A 16,591-nucleotide genomic window follows, 5' to 3' on the forward strand; every position below is an offset into this window, starting at 1 on the left:
TAATTTATTTAACATATTTAATAGTGTTGCACAATAATTAAAATGGGGCAATATACTATTGTAAATTATTTTTTTTGTATTTATACTTAATATATTTCTTAATCTAGATAATAAACCTATTTTTCTACTAATTTTTTTTAATATGTAATTACAATGTTCTTTAAAATTTAATTTTGTATCAACAATTACTCCTAAATATTTTATATTTTCCACTATTTCTATACTAGAGTTATTTATTACTATTATGGTACTATTATCTAACACATTTTTATAATTAATAAACATACATTTAGTTTTATTCTCATTTAATTTAAGTACATTATTCTTTAACCATATTTCTAATATACTTAATTCATTATTTAAATTATTTACAATTTCTTTAATGTTATCACCTATGCAATACATTAATGTGTCATCCGCAAATAGATGAATTTTACATTTTTTCACGTTATTAACTATATCATTAATATACAAAACAAATAACAATGGTCCCAATTTAGACCCTTGTGGTACTCCATAAGACACTAATTTCTCTTCAGAATATACATTATTTATTTTAACTTTTTGTTTTCTTTTTTATATGTTATATATGTAATCGTATTGTTTGACTACTGATATATTTGCTAGAATGGACTACATGCTAGTAAATATTTTCTATTTAATAGAACCAATGAAACCCATAATATATAAAAATATACATATTTTCTTTTGATGTTAACGAAAAACTAACTTAACGGTTAATAAACAATACTTGTATGATTTCAAAAAAAAGTTAGTTTGAAAAATATACAAATTTACGGCTCAAAACTTAACTTCAACTAATATTCAATTTTTAAAGAATTCTAAAAATATTTTTTTTAATAAATTCTATCGCTGAATGTTGAATAAATCGTATATTTTAACTCTTTCTGGATCTTGAGAGTATTTTTTTTTAATATTTCTCTGTTCGTGAGAAAATTTGTAAGTATAATTTATAAAATTTGTGATTCTAATAATATATATTCCTATTAAATAAATATATTGTAATCAGCGAATATTAATTTAATTTCTTGCCTTGGGTTTGCAATATTTTTTTGATGATTCGGCGCTTTCTTACGGACAGGTAACATAAAGCTTTAAGTATGGCAGTAAAGTTAATTAATTCGAGCGTATAAAACATAATTTATGGATTTTAATTATTGGTTACGATAATTAATTCGGGCTCGAATAATGTCGTGTTTGTAAAAGTGTGTAATTATTAATTATGTTTTTAATGACATTGCAAGTAATAAAAACAGGTACTTCTGAGAAACATTATGAATATATATTATATGTCTAAGTGGGTATAGTAATTTTCTGAAAGTGAAGGTAATATATTAAGTGTGTTTTTATTATCATTACTAATTGACTTGCATATAAAACATAATTTTATATAGTAACTAAAATAATAATGTTTTTTTTTTAAAGTTTGAACTAATAATAAAATTTAAATTTAATCTGTAAAATTATTAATACAAAAAATATGGTGTGAGTAAATACAGTTCACCCATTTTTCTTCAGATAGGCTAACATTGTATTGATCTAAACAGGCACAACAGAAACAATCAATCATCGTCATTTTTTTTATGTTTATTATGTGTCTTCCTTTTCATGAATTGTCTACACCAATTTTATGTGAAAATATTGCAATAGTTATTAAATTGTGAACAGTAATAATCATCTAAGCATTTCTATATATTTACATTTACTTTTTTCCCAAAAGAATGATTTTTGCGACCAAATAGCTTATGAAAGCTTTGATAGGTAATTATTTTTATTTCTACTGTAGTTAGTGTCTTCTTAAGAAAACACATTTCATTCAAATTGTTACTATAATTCGTGTCTCATTTTATAGTTCCATATATACCTAAAAAATTAACGTACAACAATGATAACATTTTCATACTCATTTAACACTTTTCCAACTCGAATGTATTTAGATACTCCGTCATGAATAACAAGTACCACTCGTGCGGTATTATAGAATTAGTACCTAACAAAATACGTTTAGAACACGCGTGCGCCATATCCATAAACATAGTTCACTTACGAAGGAATTATACGGATAAAACAAAATAGTAATACACATAGATATGTACTTATATCAAAGAGTCAAACTTGAGGATTAAAAATATGCTTTCTTGAACAGAATACAAAACTTTATTCAAGCCAAGGTGACTAATGTTCGTCCGATAATAAGTACATAAATTTTTCGCGTCTAACGATATTTATGTGGTGTGTCTAGACCGTGGACTGTTCCCGGGACCTCCAGGCCGACAAATTCGGTCCCTGTCCGAACTTTTAATTCGGACCTAACTCAGCGTCTACGAACTGCGAAATGGCTTTGGTAAATTACTGCAAATGATGTGACGCCACAATCTCGTTTAGAATTCAACACTCTAGAGACTGACTACGCTTTTTTGTCTCCACTCCTCGCCACCGGCATTCGCCAAGCGTGAAAGAATCCACTCACCTACTCCCAATTTCATACTTGACTGCTCAAGAGTCAATAGTGGCATTGGGTAAAATCGGAAAATGTGTGAGGGAATAATATTTATATGAAGAAAAAAAATGCACTGTATAATATTTGAGTAATAACATAATATAATATATCATATAATGTGCGCTCGTAACTAAGATATTATCAGATAGATTTTTTGCTGGTAAAAAATATTTTTTAATGTATACACAGATCAATAATCAAGTTGTATTTTATAGAATTAAGTGATGTGAAGAATTGATATCCTCTTAATGATCCGCTGATATCTTTCATGTTGATGCGGGTCTGAGCTCGTCTGACCGTCTCGTCTCAAATCGTTTGATCGTCCTCACGATGTGACGTCACATTTTATGCTCTTGTTTCAAGACAGCTCTGGCGAATCACAGATGTGGATATTAGTGAGCCAATTGCATCGTCTGATTATTTAATCTACGAAAAATGTTCAGGCCTTTCGAAAACGGTAATGCAATCCGGTTTTTACGCAGAATAGATGCATTGTTTATCGCTCATTCTTTACGTACAAAAATTTATTTTTCTGGTGTTTGCTAGCAAGTAACAGACAAATCTGCTAATTTTTTTATCTTTAACTATTTCAACTCGATACAATTTATTATATAAATTGAAAAAAATTATGTTTTTATTACTTTTTATTCACAAAAATGGAGTGAAAACGACCATATTGGTTGTAACATAGGTGTATAGCCCGTCCAATATGTTAGCGCACATCATCGTTGTGTTGTAAATAAGGGTGCTTGTACGCATGCATGCATACATACATAGTTTTCCGCGAATTTGTTTACACCGATAGGAGAACGTTACAAATACTAAATCAGGGCTGTTTTAAGGGTAGGGTGACCATACGTTGGAAATTAAATTAAAAATTATAATGTGTTATATTTTTATTATAAATTATTGCCATGTTGTGGTATTTTGTAATCAATAAAACAATTCCTATAATATTCTATTGGTATTTAAAAAAATATTATATTGAACAGATATTCAACCTGGAGAGTGATACCAAAACTGCTCACATGTTTTTTAGTTAAATATGTATATAAATAAACAAAAAAAGTAGGAAAGTGATATTTTACACTTTCCTCAACAAATTAAATTTAAAAAGTAAAAATGAATTGCACTTGTAATTTCAAACGGTCATCTTATTATATTATTTTACCAATACTATGACGATGAGCGTTCATATCTTGGACGGGCTGTACGTGTGTATATATGTTTATTATATAAATATGTATGTAACTTATTATTATTGATGCTTCTTTAATTGTGATTTCTAAATCCAGGATATTTGACACAGTTGTTCAACAATATTCAAAAAATATCACCATACAATATGTTAGGCGTTTAAAAGCTCTTTTTATCAAATAAATAAAATTGTTTGTCTTATTTTAAGCCACAAATATATTAAACATGTTTGTAGAATAAATATACGCAGCTCTGACTAACACCCTTTTAAGCTTAAAAGGGTTCTAAAAAAATCTTTTAACAAAAGATTAAGGCAATAAAATCTATTACTTACAATTCTAGATATATCTCGATCACGAATTAACACAATCGATACTCGGCAGGGATTAAGCGCTCACGCACAACAGGACGCTTGGGATTCTTACAAACGGATTATAAATTCAATACCCTTTTAAGCCCCGACGGTTAATTACACGACAATCGCCCTCTGTCTCGCGCCAATTAATTATTAAGCAGTGCTACTGCAAAACAGGGGCAAGCTCAATCCGAATGCGAGATCGGGGCCGGACTAGTAAATTATGGTCTAGTTGAAAGTTCCGCAATCCGGCGCTGCCGCGGATTAAGCAGTTTGCTTTTAAGTTATGTTGCGTAAAAGCAGTTTTAGCCGGAGCCAAATTAGAAACGCCATAAATCTGGCTAGTGATAAAAGGATGCGCGCACAACACAGCGTTTATACCGTATATGCCTTAAAACATATACAAATGTGGGAATATATGTAGTAGTACATTGGATCTAGCCGAATTTGTAAATACAATCCAACCATTATGCGAATTAAGATCTTAGCGACGTCGGGCGAGTCCGGAGCTCTTGCTATAGTACTCTCAATGGGAAATTTTGCGAAAGAACCGTTTAAATGCGAGAACGAGTAATGCTTATTTATTTGTTTATTTTTTTAATCCCTTTCCGCGCATACTTGAGGTTGAATTAAATACCTGAAATTATCGGCTTAGCCTTTTAAAGTGACAAAATATATTTTCTTCTTACAATGCCGCCACTAAATGGTGAGGACATATATATTTATACAGAGAATTTAATGTTTTTATTTGTTTGTTGCAATCTATCTAAAAATAACAATTTTTAGGGGGCGTACAATTTTAATGAGACTCTTGTACGAATCTAAATGGACTTTTTTATTAAGTGATATTTACATGTGACAAATGACGATTACGGCTTGACGTTTCTCGCGATGAAAGTGAACGTGGCGTAGGTGGTGATGGCCGTAGATGATGCTCTGGGCTCTTGTGGCTGCGTGCGGCGAGTGTCAGGTGTGATATTCAAATCTGTCGGTGAGGGTGTGTAGCTGGTTCCTTCCGATGGCTGCTGGTAGATCTTGGCTCTATTCGTCTGCGTCGCTAGCTCTGCTGTCTGGGCCGTCTCTTGTCTGGTGCCTCAGCCGTCTAGTATCTCGGACCGTCTGCCCTCTCCTCATCGGAGTCCGGGCTTATATCCTTTAGAGGGATGCACGCTAGCTGACCAATCGGGATTGTGCATCAATCTTCTAGCCAATCGCTGCAGTGGCTTCTTAAAATTCGAGAAATCGGATGTTGCGTTTTCGAAAGCGATTTTTTTGCTTGTCCAGACTTTCGAATACTTCAGAAAGGGTTTGCAATGTGGTGATTGATTGCGTCCATACCGTTTTGTCACAAAAGGGATTCTCTTAACGACTTGTGTTGTGTGGTCAAAAGAAATCCCTATTGTGCCATGATATTTGTCTCATTGTTAATGAATGAACGTTTTTGGTCACGGTCATCAACAATGAGACAATTATTCTTTTAAATCTGGACCTATTTGTATGGTCGCCACAAATTTAATTCGAAACAATTTTGATGCCGTGTTTGGACTTGATAGCTGTGTAATCTTAACTAAAGATTTCAATGCCAGACACCTTTATTATAATTTTTTGGAGCAAAATGATCCAGAAACCCAAAATAACAAATTCTATATTCTACTAAAAACATGGCACTGTAAATCTTAGTAAATCTCATATCATGAACTTGAACCATAATTTTAATAAAAGGAATATTTAAGTAAATTTTTAGTTTAATTTTTCCTTAATATATTTCTAATATTTTTTTGTAAACAAAAAACACTACGAACCTGATATTTTTATTTATTTGAATGTATGAATTTATCTGTATTCCCAATCTTGATGTCATGATTTTAAAGACAAAATTAATGACGTTAAGATAAAGAAAGGAATGAAAGACCATCCACTGTCAACACATTAAAAATAATTAAATAGAAAAGCGTTTGATATTATACCCTATAAAATCTATTTTATGCTTCTTGAAGATAAAGTGTAAAAATAACTAGTTTGTGAAAATAATTTAGCCAGCTTTTATAAAACTCATTCTCATGCACCTTTGACCCTAAACATTGTGCACCAAATAGATTGTTCCATTTTTGTGAAAGCACACATTTAAATTCTCGCACGACACGTTGCTCAGATCGACTTTATTGCTGCCATAAACGGCATTTTTGCCCTGTTTAGGCTTCGTTTCATCCCCCGTAAGGCCACCCCCCAATAATGTCGTCAATGCGACATCAAACGTTTTATTGGCGGGCCTGGCACACGTATCCTCACCCTCCGAAAGATCGTGACTTACGAATGCAAAAGTTCATGTCGCCCTTTGTGAACTCCCTAGATGAACATTCGCAAATCATGCGTGACGGACATCAAAGGCGACTTTATGCTCGGCCTTCTTCGCTACAAGAATATCTGCTTTTGTGACGCCTTGATTTTGTATCTTTCGTGTCCTCATATATGACCATTCTTCTTATATGTAGTACAGCAATCCGTGACGACCTCGCGGTACCCTCTACTGCCAGACATTCTGTCAGGCGTGAGATTTATAAAATGCCTGTATATTTGTTTGGTATAATTTAATCACATTGCTATTTTTTTAATGAATGATTAATTATGATGTACGGTAGTGCTTTATTTTATTTGAATATATATACAAGTATAAATACATTACAAAACTAAAATTTTCTTTGTGGGGGGCCGATTTATTTAGCCACAATCTAAGAGACATTTTGGCAACACTGACGTGGCGGTGGGAGCAGCATGTGTTCTAGTAGAGTATTCAGAAAATTTTCTAGCATGACTAAATAACAACGTAAACATGAATTATAACATTCAATAAAACAGTAGTGCAGTGGCCTAAGCTGTCCTAAGCCAAAGTTCAGTAAATATCTCATAAACAAGTCAATTCTGTAAGCTGTTAAAATTAATGATAACTGCGCTGAAAGACAGATTAACTGTTATCATCTGCGCTGAAAGATGATAACAGTTAATGAAAGCCTATATTTATAGAAAATCTAAATCACTCTGTAGAGAAAAGAATCTGCTACACATATAATGCATCTAAAAAAAATAAAAGTATCAGCACACAAAAAAAACTGTAATTTGTAACTGCTGTATTTATATCATTATATGTTTAACTGTTGTATTAATATCATTAATAACGAGAAGAGTAGAGGGCATATGTTAGACCATTGAAGAACTCCTAAATGGGTTAAATATTTTTTACACTCATTCGCCATAGGTTACAAACTATCTCCGATCGCTCAAATAACTATGCTAATCGCACGATTGTGACTTTTTCATTAATTTGTCCAAAGATATTTTAATATTTTAATATATACTAATTTGTTGAGCCTAATTAATTGCATAGTTCAAGGTTATTGCACGAGAATCCGATCCTAAATACCCTTAAGCCGGATTTGTTTCGCCTGCGCGCGTTATACAGTAGTACGGCTGGTGTGCGTTTGATCTACGATTTGTGGTTTTGAATGGCATTATTAATCATATCCACGGTAGGGTCTGTATTAAATTAATCTCACTGTAATTCTCGCCTCGTGGCTGTGTTCCGACGCCTAGTGACTGATGATGGAATTAATTCGTCTCGTAGGAAATCTAATTTATGGAAGGGACACGCGCAAGACCAACTTTAATAGTTTAATTTGGCAAAACAAACACCTCTGGTCTGATATGACTAGACACATTCTGGGGTGTTACTACGGGTGTAACCGATGACCCTACGAACCTCCTTGTTTTCTGATACTTGAAGTTCAATATTTGCTTAAGCCGTCGTGTCAAGACAATCAAAGCCCGACAAGCGTTTGTTTGTGCTGAACATTAGACAAACAAATAAAGTTGTCTATGTTTATTGTCTAGCTTAAATAATACATTTTATAAATAAATATATTTTTTCAATTATACTGCTAAAATTGAAACCATTTATAAATTTGTTTATATATTTAATTATTCAATAAAATCTGTAGGTGTTTCGTATTGTTTTAATCAATAATAGCATAAATAGCATGACTGCTATTAATAAAACATGCAATATTGTATCAATTATTTGCTTGTTAAAAATGTTGCCATCGTAAATTTTCGAGTCCAATATATTTTTGAAGATTGGAATGTGGTGTCTAAATTTGTGCCAAAACAATTATAACAAAGATATAATCAACGGCCAAAGGTGACTGGTAAAACTTTGATATAAAAAAGGGCATTTATTTCGAGATTCCTTGTGATAGTTATATCCTTAATATATAAATTGGATTTTTAATTATTAAATATATATTTGGTATTTTTAGTGAAAAAATAGTAAAAATATCTGCGGTTTTTTATTTTTATTTATTTATTATATATATATATATATATATTATTTATTGCACTTAAGTTAAATCTCTTTTTAATAATAAACAGCAAATGTACCTAAAAATAATTAATAACATTTATTTTTAATATATGGTAATGAGATATTTGACTGAAGTAGTTGATACATATATTCTATAAAAGTTTTAACAACGGGTGCCGGAGCTTAATCCGAGCGACTTCTGCGCAAATTCTAAGCCAAATATTGGCCGCTTCTACTAACAGGTGTCACAGCAGTAATTGCCTGGATGCAGAACAATGAACATTTAGGACGGTTTTTCTTATAGTAACTTATAGACAAACTTTATATGTAAATAATAAGTCGTTTAGATTGTTTTTGCTTAGATGATTAAGTCAAGCTGTTTGTTTTTGTGTTATTTTTTATATTTCTACAAAAGTTATTCTTAATATTTTTACAGAAGTATCTTTTACAGTTTCTAAGTTTTTACTTAATTGAGACTAGTCATATGATATGCATTATTAACAATTCCTAAGCACTTATTTAAAATTATGCATATATTTGAAAAATATCCTTGCACATACATGAGCTCCATTTATTAGTAGTGGTCTTATCAGGGATTTATGAAGCAAGAGTTTGATTTAGCTACTGAAGCCACTTTTGCTTAGGAACAATAAAATCATTTCCATTCAGATATAATAAACATAATACCGTATATCAAACAATATTATTTTTTGTCAAAAAATATTTTAATTTCTTAATTTGCGGTCGGGAATAAAGCTCAAGGTGTATAGCATATACATACATATTTTTATTACAACTGGTAAAAGCTGCAAATTTAACTAGTAAGACAATAATTTTAAATTGTATTATTTGAAGCTACCATTTTTTAAAAGCTTACATATTATTAGTAAATATAAATTGAATGTCGTTAGATATTTTTACTAGGAGTATATTTAGTAATTGTAATTTATTTTATTTTTAATTTAATATACGAGACATGAAATAAATTGCTATCCAAAAATATTTAATTTAATCTCATTGACACTAAAATTTTAAAGCAGAAAAAAATACAATAACACCATCTACTAATATATTTTTATTTTCATTTCTAGGATATTTTTTAAATTTTAATTTATAAATATAGTTAGTTTAACAATACTAATATTGTAATATATTTCATTTAAGGTAAGAAAGGAAAATAGTTTTACGGTTGGATTTGAATCAAAATTGGTTTTTATAATATATATATTGTAATATCGACTGCAGTGATTACGTTACTATTATTTTAATAAAATGTTTATTTTATTGATTTGCATTCAGGGTAATATTTTTTTGATTTGCATTCAGGGTAATATTTACGCGATTTGAGGATAAAATAAACTTATTCGATTTTCTCAATCGCATTAGACAACAATGACAATGTGAAAGTTAGCATTTGTCATCTGATCCTATGATCAGATTTGTGCTATATTTCGCTTAGCTTGTAAGCACTTTAGTCAGCTTTTTAATACGCGTATTAAAGAATATAAAAAAATAAATTTATATTCTACATTGTGAATAATTTGTGTGCGTATACGTTCAAAATGAAATTTATTTATCTTTTGATTTAATGAACCCTCTGAAGACAGACTTAATCCTATTAACCAATATTTTATACAAATAATGTTTCTTTTTTTCCTCAGCGACTCCCTGAACGAGTTTAATTAAGGCGAAAAAATGTTTATGTTAATAATTAAAACGTATTTCTGAGTTTGCTTAAAAATCTGTATTTTTAAAAGCTTAAAATGAAAATGGATGGCTCTTCCATTTTTATGAGATGCAATGGTAAATTTATTCAAAGAATTTAAAACATCATTAATTATTATCATATAATATTAACTTAATAATATATCACTAGCTGAAATATAAAATATATATTCGGCAAAAATAATGATAAATAACTTTAATATTAACATTTATAATCTTATCACAATGTATAAATAATATAATATTTATTCTAGAATTGAAAAAATGTGTAAATAAATTAAATATGTATAGTCAAATTTATAGCACTGAAATTGGTTATTTATTATTAAAAATAAGCTTAACGAAAATTCTCCGAAAAGTATACAATAACAACACCCTTCGAGCTGTAATATATTATATGTATATCTACTTACAATCGTGTAATAATGTTTACTTATTCTGAGAATCACTTAATTGTTTCTTATGATTCTAAGATTTCAATATTATTTAATATTTATTATCAAAAATAATAATAAATGTCATCGGTTATTCTCTTATTATTTGTGATATGCAATAGTATTAAAAGTATCTGATAATATTTTTAATTACAAAATACGATTTAGTATAAAAGCCATAGTAAGAATCCTAAGCATTGAGAAAGCGACGAAGAAGGAAGATGTTATGATTTTATAAGCTATGGGACTTTCTTACGTAGTTATTTGTACATCAATTAAACATCTGAGTAATACATAACTGTTAAAACGTAATCTATAATTGAAATCGCTCCATATTGATATTTGCGAATGAAATGTGCAACGTTCGTTCGACTCTCGCAAGATAAAAGTCGTCGGCACGTCCCTCAAGCTGAGTGATTTATCTTCAGCTTTGACAGGTTTTGTTTATTCGCTCTCGCGTTTCCACCTCCGACCACCCTACAAACACCCACCCACACACAGCACTTCGCCAAGACCTGCGAGACAATCTCGAAACTTGTATCGATGCCAAAAAATTGGCTTATTTGCGAAATTGTAAGCGAGTTTGTTCGCCGAGAGAGTTTTGGTTTTTTATTGCCCGTACGTGCGCGGCCAGTGGATGCGCGTCTCCAGAAACGTGCCAAACTCTAGAGATGATTTATCATCGCTCTCCTTTTGTGGGCTTGATTGATTAAAAGGGATTTTCCGCATTATTCTAAGGGCGATTTTCCTATCGCGCGGTGGTGCGACGTTCACTTTTTGAACGCGTATGAATGATGATTTATGGTCGATGCGTACAATGAGTGCGTGCGCTTGTGCGTGCCAAAGTAAAGGGGTGGAAATCTCGGACGTGTCTATTCGAATCGATTTTTTATATTGTGAATAGCCATTCATGTAGAGAATGTATCACAATAACCATACGTCATTATTGTTTGATTGAAAGGTCATATGCTCGTAAACCAAGCGAACCACATTTTTTATTAAATCTCATATATTTTAGATTATAGATACATCTCTCAATAAACTTATTTATTTAGATAATAAAAACACAGGACTTAGTTTTCCCACTTTAATAAATCGGGGTGACCTTAGAGCATTTCCACAACTCTAAAAAACAAGAGGATCTCAAAATTAAATTAATTATAAATTGAAGAGGGTTCAAAATACCAGACTTGCATCCATCAAGAATGTAGTCTGGGATTCCATATTAAGCAAACTAAAGGTTTTGATTGATAGTGTCTCATAGTAATTAGAAGTAAAATCTAAATACTTAAATCGATATTTAGTCTTAAAACTTACAAAATTCTCTCCTATATGAATAAAATCATTTATTCTTGATACGATTTTATATCATAACCAAAATACTAAATAGCATTTTAATTATGGAGATTTCTAACCCTTACCATTAACCCAATTTTCTCACATGTAATTTACAACCGCTCTATAATAATTTATAAATTTCCAAGGTTTACGATCTACGCAACAGAAAATAATTAAATTTTTACATTTCCCAGTTTTATTGCTCTTAACCCTGCAATTACATTCGAACAATACTCATACGCTGCGAGTATAATCATGATAGTTTTAGAGCATTTTAACTGTTATTTCTCACTGACACACACATTTACCCCAATTACCACCAACCGATTAGTCGCAATCGCACCGTTGTTACGAGGTGTTTAATTGAATTTTGAATATTATACCCCTAGAAAACACAAAGCAACAATCCTGTATTTTAGAGCTGATTAAAAACTTTGTGAACCATAATGGTTGCTATCTAAATTTTGATAGCTCAGTCACTAATGTATTATTTGACGTAGCACAATATAACTGTCCAAGAACTGCTTTATAGAGACAACCTGGTCTATGGTGGATTTGCCTTGTCCAAAACCACATTAGTGGTCGCCAAGTTCGGTTTAACCATATAGCATTTAACATTGAAGTTATATATTGGACAGCAGTATATATAACATTAAATCATCCATATGATTTAAATTTCACAGCACGTCGCTTTCTTGCAAATAACACATTTGTTTAATTATTATGAGTAACACCAAAAAATATTATAAAATAAATATTCATAAACTTTTCTATCAACCCTCGCACATATATCCCTGAATTGCGATATTTTGCGCACGCAAGGCGTTAACCGTAATCCAAACAGCCGAAACTTAGTTTATTAGCGGGTCAGTGGGACTCGTCCACCCTGTGGGGGTCATTTGAACCCCCGGAACCTGAACCGGCTGAGCCAGCTTCTTCTTCGCACAACACTAAACATATGCAGTGACACGGGGAGATTTATTGGTAATTGTTTGAGGGTCCGTGAAGCCCGAGGGCTGCGGTAAATTTAATGGCCATTTAATTTGAACTTTATGCATGTGTACGTACGTATGTACGGGATAAATTACGTTTACGGTACGATTAATGCCGCGTCGGATTTAGGTTTAAAAAAACCATTGTTTCTAAATTAAATTTCGTAATTTATTATTTTAATATTGTGCTGATGTCCAAATCGCAAACGATCTGCTCGCTCGTTGAAAGCCTAAAAGCGACGTGCATATGATTTATATTAAAAATTGTATTCATATTAAAAAATATACATTTTATGTCTACTTTTGTACGTATATTTCATAATCTCTTGCATGACGTTATTTAAAGTAATGCTTGTGACGCTACTCGCTCTTCGTTATTTTTATGGCTTTTAATTAAGTTGATTAATTTAACAACAAAGATTTGCCTCACAATTAAAATAGGTGTCAAGAAACAAAGGTGTTTGAGTAGTTGTAATAAACATTTTAATTAAAAATGCAATTAAATTTTTATTTAGCTTATTCAAAGGTAACATAATTAAGTTTTGTTGTGTTCAGACAAATATAATTAATTTCTTAATGTTCTTCAAATTTAATAGTATTTATTTTTTAATGTGTTATTTAACATTTGACAGTTAAAATTAATCTGAAAAAGTAATTTTCTTTACATAATTACAAATCATATAATAAATTGTTTTTTACGCTTCAATTAGATAATTAAACAATGAATTATTTTTCAAGGAAAAATTATACTTTAAAATCAGTTTATTCTACGGTTCAACTGCAATAATAAGTATTTTACTTTATCATTTCATATTTACCAGAGTTGTAAATAAAGTAACTCTAGCCTCTATTTTGTAAATATTAATGACTCAGTTTTGGTCTTATTCATTCTTCATTCAGCATGTCGACAATAGAAGTACTGCCTCCTAAAGTCGAGGGATGACGCGTAGCAAACATGAATGACGCGTGATATTGCTTATGTACACATTAAAGTAGTAAGGTCTGACTGTATCTCAGATAGGAATATAATGTACATAAAAAATAAAAAGGTCTAAAAAAATATTGACTGACTAACCCTTAATAATTATCTAAATTTTGAATATTTAATAAAAATACTCTTTATTTGCATATAATTCACAATATTTTCAAATTAAAATTTTACTTCGTTTATTGAGACATATTCAACAACCCCTGACAATTGGTTATTTCTTTATTCAAATTGAAATATCAGAATATTTTTTTTATATACGTATAATATAGAATATTTTTCTTATACAAATATATATTTTTTATATTTATATTGTATATATATAAAATCAATTTTATAATTTTTAGTTATTTCTTGGGTGATATCTAAAATGTAATCTGAAATCTTTACTCTGTTTTTATATTGCGATTGCGTTTGTTATGCTTGCACTACACTCTCTAAAAGTTGTCCGAACCGAAGTTTAACTGAAGTCGGTTGAGGACGCCGACTTCCGAGTAGCGGCCACACTGCCACAAATTTCATATGCCGTCCGGATGGCGGCTGCTGTCACGTACAGCTGGCATATTTGCGCGCGCCCGAAAAATGTGCCAAATAATCGCAATTTTTAAAATGTCATATGATTAAAATTACGCTACTGATAATAATAAAAGTTTGTGCGGGCACTCCCCAATACAATATCAGTGAAAACTTTTCAGTCGTAAATATTCAATTTACGCAAAATCTTTATCGGCTTTTGCAAAATGGCATAAGGCATAGAAATGATACTTCAGGATACAAACACCACATCTGTGACTATCCTAGAATTTGTCGCCATCGATTCTAAATAAGAATTCGTTATTGTGTGAAATTTATATAAACCGATCTAGGAAAATACATTAGGATATTCGAAACGATTTTTTTTAACAAAATCAAATACCACTAATTATTTTTTAATTATTTGATTTTATATGAAAAATATATAAAAACGATATATGTTAGAAGAATATACTATAAAAAATATAATTAATGTCTTTTGGTACTCTAAAATATTCAAATATGTCAGTAAGAGTCTGTTGAAGTCCCCGATAAGCATGTGGTATTATAACTTGACCACGTGACCACGATGCAGCACTCGACATGCGAGTTGACTATAGGATGCCTACGCGCATACTGAAATTGAACCGAGTTACTCGTTCTATCTTAGTTTGCGAAAAACCATATCATTATCTCTCACTCTCGTCACTCAGCGAAAGGGGAAGTATCTCACCGCTCGCGCTCGAAAGAGCAGATCCGATTTCGGATCCTTTGACTTCGGTCCGTTTGCCAACAATGTTCGGAAGCGCTCGAAGCTGGCCAAGTTGACTAAATCACTCCCACTTTACCTCACGTTCTCGGTAACCTCGGACAACTTCCGAGAGATTTTAGAGCGGGCAGAACCGAACTCGACTGAAGTAATCCCGAAGCAACCCACTATATTCTCCGTCCTTGGCCAACCTTGTCCAACTTCCGGAGTAGTTTTGTAGTGCAGGCATTAAACTTTTTTCTTGAAATGCTTGCTTTTTAACAACAAAAACAATTTCTATTTTCCTCATAAAATAATAAAAAAAATATAATTTCATTAAAGGAATTCGTAATTTCTGATGTATAATCTACACATGATATGTATCTGATAAATTTCGTAAAAAAATATTTTTTTTTTAGTTTATTTGTATATTATTATCAGCTTAAATATAAAACATGATCAGCATTTCGAAATGTAATGCTAGAATCAGACAACCGTATGTTTTCAGTAATATATCGAATAAGCCGACATTTTCAATGGAAAAAAAGTAACCGCCGGACCAAAATGTCAAAGTTGTGTAGCGTAACTTTTTCTCTGCTCGTGTGGGCGTATGAGTTAGGGCCACTGAAAAATCACACGACAGATCCATTTAGTTTTCCGTTAGTATTTCCGAGAGTGCTATCCTATTAACATGGCTTAAATGGTTCGCACCGAGAAGGGGATTTTAGTGGCGGTGGCTGTTGTGCGGTTTTACGTTTCTGCCGTTATATCTTCCATAATAAAGTGGAGGGGCCGGAAACCTGGAGGCAAAGGCAAAGGAAGTGGGTCCCGTTGAGCCCATTCAAAATTTTATGTCGCCAGACCTTCGTTTACGGCGATTTTTCTCCACCTTCGACTCCCGGCGGCCGAGAACTCATCAATAACGCATAAAAAAGTTTTCAGCCTCGGTTTTATATTATTATGTATTTTTTTCAACTTTTAAAAGCGATTTTCATAAAATATACAAAATTATGATATGTGCGTATGTTGCAACTTTGGTAATGAGCTAGGGATTCGTATCTAAGATTTATTTGGTGTTTTGAAGCACTTGCATTTTAGTACTTTGTTTACAGACAAACAATTGATTTAGTGATATGAAGCCTTAAATTCGTACTATATATATAGACTACATAATAACAAAACTATTAACAATTAATTAAAAAATATGCATACACACAGATTGCATGCATATAAAAAATATATCAAAAATGTCCAATTACATTGAAGTGACTATGAATAAATTCCTTTATAAAGTTTTGAAATTGGGACATCAAGTCTTATAAAAGCTATTAAATAAAATGTGAATTCCTTTCAACTTAATTTGAAAATTTCAATAAAATCTAGTTCTAGAATTTTTATTGTGGGTCGTTTATATTTTTATGGTTTC

The 16,591-nt window shown here is 31.2% G+C and overlaps 1 protein-coding gene across 2 annotated transcripts in view; it reads left to right on the forward strand.

Moving 5' to 3' along the window:
- Positions 1–16,591, forward strand: part of LOC148233726 (junctional adhesion molecule B-like) — a 560,268-nt gene that overhangs the window by 217,590 nt on the left and 326,087 nt on the right. The gene's annotated exons all lie outside the window — the stretch shown is intronic.

This window comes from Plectrocnemia conspersa, unplaced genomic scaffold (assembly GCF_051122295.1).
Source record: "Plectrocnemia conspersa isolate PC_06_02 unplaced genomic scaffold, ASM5112229v1 ptg000007l, whole genome shotgun sequence".
Classification (NCBI taxonomy): Eukaryota; Metazoa; Arthropoda; class Insecta; order Trichoptera; family Polycentropodidae; genus Plectrocnemia; species Plectrocnemia conspersa.